The sequence below is a fragment of the Orcinus orca genome, chromosome 3 (genome assembly GCF_937001465.1).
Source record: "Orcinus orca chromosome 3, mOrcOrc1.1, whole genome shotgun sequence".
Taxonomy (NCBI): domain Eukaryota; kingdom Metazoa; phylum Chordata; class Mammalia; order Artiodactyla; family Delphinidae; genus Orcinus; species Orcinus orca.
Window position 1 is genome coordinate 23,421,281 of NC_064561.1, and position 9,373 is coordinate 23,430,653.

A 9,373-nucleotide genomic window follows, 5' to 3' on the forward strand; every position below is an offset into this window, starting at 1 on the left:
AAACTCTGACAGATTAACTTTTTCAAAAGTTGCTTTCACACACCTTCACTATTGGGATGTTTGATAAACACATCTTTCTTCTTTCTTTGCAGATACTGGCACCAAACTTTCAAACCATAAGAACCTTCCCATAAGTCCCTTGCCAGGCAAGATTAAGGTATAACAATCCAAACAGATTTTTGAAGAAGATAACTGGTTGAAAGCACAGGAAAAGAGCTGGGTTGCTCTTTTTCAACGGTCACATAATGAGTAATGTGGGAATTGGTTTACAATGTCTCTCTCCATGAGGGGCTAAGGTTAAGATTAGAACTTCTGAGGCCAGAAGAGCAAAATAACTACAACAACACACATATTTTCAAGAGCCGCCCTTTGGACGTGAGGGATTGATTTTTCCCACTCTTTTTTCAGCAGCCCACCTGGTGTCTTTATTAAATGACATAAGAGAATACAGTGTGGCCAAGAAGGCTTAGATTTCCTTAGCCCCAAGTCAGATATTCTCAAGTGACTGTCCACTCAAATTAAAAAGAGAGATTTACAAGAGGAAACTGGATACAACTGAGTGTACTTTTATTTCAGCCCTTTACCTGAATGTTTTGTTTTGTTTTCAGTTCTCCACTGAAGTTGCCTACATTAATATATTTTTAAGAACATTTCCTTACGTTGAAGTATTCATTCAGTATATTCATTTACTATAATTGAGAAAAGCCAAATGACTTAGGCAAATTCATTTCTATATTGCCACAGCAGTGTATTGTGAACTAAATGACACCTGGCAGTTGTTTACTCAGATACTAACTCAGTTAGAAGGCAGAACAAGGATACCTACCCATTCAGGGAAGGAAAGGACACTTAGCCTCTGTAGCTGTCTTAGGTCTCTTATCATCACAGTAACAAATTGAAGACTAAAAACCATACGATCATCTCAATAGATGCAGAAAAAGCTTCTGAAAAAATTCAATATCCATTCATGGTAAAAACTCTCCAGAAAGTGGGCATAGAGGGAACATACCTCAACATAATAAAGGCCATATATGACAAGCCCATAGCTAACATACTCAATGGTGAAAAGCTGAAAGCCTTTCCCCTAAGATCAGGAACAAGACAAGGATGCCCACTCTCACCACTTTTATTGAACAGAGTTTTGGAAGTCCTAGCCACAGCAATCAGACAAGAAAAAATAAATAAATAAAAGGACTCCAAAATGGAAAGGAAAAAGTAAAACTGTCACTGTTTGCAGATGGCATGATACATAGAAAATCTGAAAGACACTATCAAAAAACTATTCGAGCTCAAACATGAATTTGGTAAATTTGCAGGATACAAAGATTTCTATATATAAATTTTGTATTTCTATACACTCACAGTGAACTATCAGAAAGAGAAATTAAGGAAACAATCCCATTTACAATCGCATAAAAAAGAATAAAATACATAAGAATAAACCCACCTAAGGAGGTAAAAAACCTGTACCCAGGAAACTATATGACACTCATAAAAGAAATGAAAGATGACACAAACAGCTGGAAAGATATACCATGGTCAAGGATTGGAAGAATTAATATTGTTAAAATGACCATCATACCCAAGGACATCTACAGATTCAATGCAGTCTGTATCAACATATCAAGGGCATTTTCCACAGACCTAGAACAAATAATTTTAAAGTTTGTATGGAAACACAAAAGATCCTGAATAGCTAAAACAGTCTTGAGAAAGAAGAACACAACTGGAGGAATCATGCTCCCTGGCTTCAGACTGTGCTACAAACCTACAGTAATCAAAACAGTATGGTACCGGCACAAAAACATCCATCACTGGAACAGAATAGAGAGCCCAGAAAGAAACCCATGCACTTATGTCAATGAATCTATGACAAAGGAGGCAAGAATATGCAATGGAGAAAAGTCTGGGCTTCCTTAGGGATGGTTTCATCAATTAATTTGTTTTCTTAAATGGACCATACTTTTCCATGTCTTTGTATACCTTGTGAGTTTTTTGGTGGAACATTTGGCTTTCAAATATTATAATGTGGTGTCTATGGAAATCAGATTCTCCCACTTTCCCAGGGTTTTCTGGGCTTTGGATTGTTGAAGGCTGTAGCAGTCTGTTTGTTTAGGGACCTTTCCAAACTAGTTTTGCAATGAGTGTACTCCTTATCGTATGTAGGCACTGAAGTCTCTGTTCCTTTAGTTCATGTTTACCTAATGTTTTGACAGAGATGTCCTTGAATTCCTGCACCTAAGACAAACAAAAACAAATATACACAAGCACATCCACATGCACACTCAAAACCACACACCTCTCCCCATTGTGCAGATTGCTGGATCACTCCTTCAACATTTAGCTGACCTGCACTGAGGTCAGGGCTCAGCCCATGGTAAAAGCTTAGAGACTCCTCTGGTGTTTTCAGAATACACATCTTATCTTGAGTATGCATGTGGCTTTCTTAATTTCTCTGGACACGTGTACTTTTTGTATGTTCTAAGTTCCCAAAGAATCTCCCCCAACTTTTGCTCCTGCATCTTATGTGGTCTATTGTATTTCAATGCACAGTCTTCTGCCCCAGCCATCTGTGCTTTGTTAGTTCACCTTGCACTTTTTTTGAGCAATGACCAATGCTTTCCCAAACTGTGTTCCAGGTTAGCTAAGACAGAGATAAGCATCTTGTGTCAGTCCTTCAGGTAACTCCCAGACAGGTTAGAACAGATACACATAATAATCCGAGAGTATGGTCTCTTCTGCTCCCTCCTGAAGCAGGATTGAGGGTCCCATACTAGGAATGGTCTGCTGCTACTTTAAGACTATCACTGCATTAAGACCCCACCACTTTAAGACCATCACTACACTAACAGTGGATGGGGCAAGGGCAAGTAAAAATGCCACAAAGCTTTCCTGCCATTTTCAAATTGCCTCTTCCCTGGTTCAGTATGTGTTTGGTTGCGGTAAATCTTTGCCTGATTTCAGGACTAAGAAAACTCAAGGAACCCCACAACAAGAAACAGTATGATCAAACTCTCAGATGCCAAAAGACAGAGAAAGAATCTTTTCTCCCACAGGAGAAAGAAAAAACAAATTTGTTACAAAGCAGGGATCCTCAAAAAGATTCATAGCTAATTTCCTATCTGAAACCACGGAAGCAAGAGGCCAGACATATTTAAAGTGCTGAAAGAAAAAAACTGTGCACCAAGAATTCTATATTTGGCCAAACTGGTTTCAAAACTTAGGGAGAAATTAACACATTCCCGGATGAACAAAGGCTGAGGGCGTTTGTTTTACAACTTCCTAACACTGCCCTATGACAAATGCTAAACTGAACCTTCAGGTTGAAATGAAAGGACACTAGACAGCAACTCGAACCTGTATAAAGAAATAGAAATCTCCAGTAAAGATAAATACATGGGCAGATACTAAAGGCAGTATTGTGCTACTGGCTTGTAACTCTACTTTTTATTTCTCACATGATTGAAAAAACAAATGCATAAAATAATCATAAATCCACGTTATTGGGCTCACAAAGTATAAAGGTGTAATTTGTGACAACAATAATGTAAGGAGGAGGAATGGAACTGTAGAGGAACAGAGTTTCTGTGTGCTCTTGAAGTTGGTTCCAATTCAAATGATATTGGTTGAACTTTAGAAGGGTAAATGTAATCTTCTCGATAACCACAAAGAAAATATCAATAGACTATATGCAAAAAGAAATGAAAAAGGAATCAAGAGTTCACTACAACAAAATCGGCTAAGCACAGAAGAAGTCAGTAATGGAGTAAATGAGGGACAAAAAATGCATAAGACATACAGAAAACAACCAGGAAACAGACAGAATTAAGTTCTTCCTCATCAGTAATTTTTGAAAAAGTAAGTGGATTAAGCTCTCCAATAAAAAGATAAATATTGGCAGAATGGACTTTAAAAACATCCATAATCCAAGTATATGCTGCCCGCAAAAAACTCACTTGATTTCAAGAGACACAAGTTGGTTGAAAGTTAAAGCACAGAATAAAATATCCCATGCAAATAGTAACAAAAAGAAATAAAGAGAGAGAAAGAAAAAGGAAGGAAGGAAGGAAGGAAGGAAGGAAGGAAGGAAGGAAGATAGATCTGGGATGGCTACATTAATATCACACAAAATAAGCTTTAAATCAAAAACTATCACAAGAGGAAAAGGAGGCCACTATATGTTGATAACAAGTTCAATCTATCAAGAAGATATAACAACTATACACATATATGTACCAAACATCCCCCAAATAGTGAAGCAGACATTGACAGAATTGAAGGAAGAAATAGATAGTTCTAAAATAATAGTTGGAGATCAATACCTTGCTTTCAATAATGGATAACACATCTAGACAGAAGATCAGTAGAGAGGTAGGGGGACTGAATAACACATTTAACCGACTAAACCTAACAGCCATATATAGATCACTCCACTCAACAACAGCAGAATACACATTTTTCTCAAGTACACGTGGAACATTCTCCAGGAAAGACCATATGTTACGCCACAATACAAGTACCAATACATTTTTAAGAAACTGAAATCATACAAAGTATCTTCTTTAGCCACAGTGAAATGAAGGTAGAAATCAATAACAGAACCATTGGTAGCCATTTCCCATCATGCCTGCCACACATGATATAAAGCAATGAAGGGAAAAACATAACTGACCATTTAGAAAAGTGGGAAAGAGGACATACCATTCACACAGAGTGTGTGCTGTTTCCCGTTGTCAGGGATAGAAATAAATTAGCATCATTTATTCATTAGTGTGTTAATTTCTTGGTCAATCATTGCACAGCCAGTGTTTCTGCCTGATGGGAAGATTTCCTATACTCAGTGTTGAGTGGAGACAACCTTGAAAGGGACATTTAAAAGGATTATATTGTGATGGGCTTAGCAGTACCCTTCCTCCTATGCCAGTATTTAGGCTGGGGTATTTCCATGCAGTGTGTACAATCATAGGCCCCAGGTCACCAGAATTTAGTTGGATTCATTTTGTTAATACATTCCCTCAGTACTTTGTCTTTTATTTCACTGTTGCATTTACTTCATTCTTTATTATCACTGCGAAACAACTGTTTCCTGTTCAGATGCCAGAAAGTGGATATCAATACCTCCTGAGTTTTACACATCACAGGTCTGTTTTACATATCAGAGACAGAGACAGCAACTATTTCCAATGACTTTGAGACATGCTTTGAACATGTGATTAACATGTGGAGTGTTGAAATGTGTGTCGAGCTCATTATACTTGCTTTAAAAGGTTTCAAACTGCAAAGATTTAAAAATCTTTATCTTTGAATAGTTTTCCTGTGCTGTCCCTTTGTGTCAGACTGTTAATGTGCAGTCTGGCACCTTCAAATAATGTGGCTTTGTAACCAATTATTTACATGTTGTTTTATCCACAGAGAATCTTTTTTTTTAATAAATTTATTTATTTTTGGCTGTGTTGGGTCTTTGTTGCTGCACATGGGCTTTCTCTAGTTGGGGTGAGTGGGGGCTACTCTACATTGTGGTGTGCGGCCTCCTCATTGCTGTGGCTTCTCTCGTTGCGGAGCACGGGCTCTAGGCGCTGGGGTTTCAGTAGTTGTGGCACACGGGCTTCAGTACTTGTGGCTCATTGGCCCTAGAGCACAGGCTCAGTAGTTGTGGCGCACGGGCTTAGTTGCTCCGCGGCATGTGGGATCTTCCCAGACCAGGGTCTGAATCCATGTCCCCTGCACTGGCAGGAGGATTCCCAACCACTGTGCCACCAGGGAAGTCCCCACACAGAGAATCTTAAGGTCAAAACATACAACTCGATTAACTACACTTCCTCCTGTTCACATTTCCCTCATCTTTTCTTCATCTTCTGTCTGTTTCCTTGGCCCTGTTTATATTAAGTGCTTTTGCCATTATATTTGATTGTCTGTATTCCGGTGAGTTACCACAATGCTTTATGAGATATGGTAGGATATAAATGCATTTAAGTAATATATATATATATATATATATATATATATGTAGTTTGCTTGAGTACAGTGTTTTTTGTTTTCTGTACTGAATTCATTAGCATGGGTCGGTATAAAATGTAGCATAGGTCAATATGTAATTTGTAAACTAATAAGGTCTTAAAAGTGAGGAATTAAGTCTTTTAAGTTTAATTATTTATTGTAAAGAGCAGAATAGCATACATAAACAGGTGCCTAAGGAAAATTTGTATTCTAATCTGGAACTCTCATGAACACTTTTTTTTTCTTCTAATGGTATGATAGTAGGCCATTTGATTATTTCTATTTTTATGGCTTTAACTTTAGAACAATGAAATATTCGTAACTTTTAAAAAGTATTTTTCTTTATTTGATGCGGGTGGGATACTGGAGAAATGAAAGGTCAAACACCTATTGAGGAATCCATACTTGTCTATATATTGTGTACTTTTATTTCAATGACTGATTTAAAATTCCTAAAAGGATGCTATAATAAGTTATTATGCCATTTTACAGACTGAATTAAGTGAATTTCAGGGAGGTAGGAAACTTGCCTAAGGCTATCCAGCTGCCAAGCGGTAGGAGTGAGAATTAAATCCAGGTATACCTATCGCCAAAGTTTCTGCTCATCTCTTTACATCATCCACTTTTAATAGCCAATGCTTTCCTGCTTACAAATATGACTGAGGTTTCCAGACAGTCAACATTCCTTTGTAATCAGATAGAAAACTTACTGTTGATTCTCTAAAGACATATTCCTTTTCCATTAAGTGACTTTAGTTGTTCAAATGATACTTCCAGACAGTAGTAATCACACAGTTGGAGACTAAGAACAGAACTCAGGGATGTGTCTAGCAGTCAGTAAAGACCAACTGGGCTCACTGATGATATTTACGGTCATTTCCTCTAGACTAATATAATCTTATTAATAAGACCCTAATAATTCACAGTACTGCCCTTGCCTGATTGTTTGTTCTTCTCCCTCTATCACTCTCTCTTTCCCCATATTATTATTATTTTTGGCAATTTTTGGTGAATTAAATTCAGGGATTAGTATTCAGGAGTACTCGTCACAAAAGCAGAGAATCTTAGCTCACACCAAAGGAAGAAAATAGAGAAAAAGTATAAATTATATGAATACACATACATACACACATGTGCCAACTATATGCTGCACTTCTCCAAAATCTGTTCAGTATCTGCACATTTAGTGTATATTAGCAGTAAGACCAGAAATGAGCGTAACGCTCTGTTTACAAGGCACAGAAAACAGACCCAAATATGGAAATTACTAGCAATGAGAATGGGGAAGAAAGACTACAACAAGGAATGTAGATGATATTTTTGTTTCCTAGCTATGATGCCTAATATTGAACTTTCAACATGAGATAAGGAGGCCATAAAAAGTTGTATTAGTTTCCTAGAGCTGCCATGATAAAGTACCAGAGACTGAGGAGGTTAAACAACAGAAATTTACTCACTCACAGGTCTAGAGGCTAGAAATCTGACATAAGGTGTCAGCAGGATTGATTTCTTCTCAAGTATCTCTTCTTGGTTTGTAGATGCCATGTTTTCCTTTTGTCTTCACATGGTCTTCTCTCTGTGCATGTCTGTGTCCTAATATTTTCTTTTTATAAGGACACCAGTCATATTGGATTAGAGCCCACCCATTTGACCTCATTTGACCTCAGTTACCTATTTACGGGCCTTATCTCCAAATACAGTCATATTACCAGGTATTGGGGGTTAAGACTTCCACATATTAACTTGAGCAGGACACAATTCAGCTGATAATAGAAGATAAGAGTAATTTAAGCAAGTAACTATTGTTTACAGTGAGTTGCTTAAGGATATGAATTTACTCAAGAAAAACAAGAAGAAATTACATAACACTGTACGTTATACAAAGATATTAAATTAATCATCATAACATCCTGTGAGATGGGCATTAAATTAGACTAAGCAAGATGAAGCAACTTATCCAGAATTGTATAGTTGGTACTTTCCAGAATTTAAACCAGGTATTTTCCCACTTCCATTCTACGTTATATATTCCTTTCATTATTTGAAATGAATTTTGAGTCTTCATTTTGCTTAATTTCTGAAGTTATATGGGGATAGAATGGAGTTGGATATTTTCAGTGACATTCACACATGGGGAAGGAAATTGAGTGCAGAAGCTTCAGCAATGTTTCCATGGAGAACACCAACAACAGAACCAGAAACACCATTATCCTTTTGGTTCAGTGATCTTTCCTGAAGCACTACAAGAATCAGTTTTAAGAAGCCCAGTGTTTTCCAAACTTTCACAAATGGGCTCTGTAGGGTCCTCTAACAGTATCTAAGAGACTAACTAGTTTCACATCCCAAGCCACTTAAGACAAGGAGTTCTGATTGTTCTCTGTGAGGAAATCAAGTGACAATCATAGCTGGTGATTTAGGATAGTTTCTTCAGGGCCCAGGCAAAACCTAATACACAGTAATAATCATTGTTAACTGCATCTTTGACAAGGATTAATCAGGTATCAAAGAGGTCTATAAATTGGGAGAAATTATGATCAAAGAGAAACACAGACCACAGATATTTAATTAATGCTCAATTTTTTATGAGTTTAACTTTGGTTAACCTAATTTTCCTTCTTCTAGACAATTTCCAATTCATCTCCACAAACAGACCAGAATAATCACCTTCCAATACAAGATTTATTGTGTTGCTTTAATTTAAAGCATACAGTGACTTTTACATTCACTCCACCAAGTTTTGCCAGGAGAGAAAAGGAGACGTTATATTTTGTCTTGAATTAGATATGCCACCATACTTGACTTAGCTCATCCTCCTGGAAGCACTTTGAGGGCAGATTCTACAGTCTTGTCTTACATCCTCTACGGAATCAAGCCAAGGGAATCACACACAGTTACAGCTGGAAAAACATTTGTTCTGGGTTAATACTTTTAGCCTTTACCACCAAGACTATCACCGAGACCTATCTTTACAGTCTCGACACAGGAGACCTTGTTGCCTTTCCTTTTCATATTGACTAGGAAGGTAAAGGGAAGAACTGAGAAGTACCCAAAGTCAGCTAGCAGCCAGCACAGATAAATCATCGGTGGAGACAGTGTTTCTTTCAAAAGATATAAACATAAGAGGAAGTCCTAGTGTTTGAAACAACTGTGCATAATAAAATTCCATGAAAACCTAGAAATCCAGATGCAGATCAGTAACATATTGGTTAAATAAGCTGTTATGTTCATGCAATGGGCAAGTGTACATACATTAAGAAGAACGAGATACTCTTTTCTATGAGATTCTCTTTTCACTGAACTCATCAGTGCTGCAAACACAATGTTACATAATACTTTTTCTTTAACATTATATCAGGCATCCTCATCTTGTCCTGCA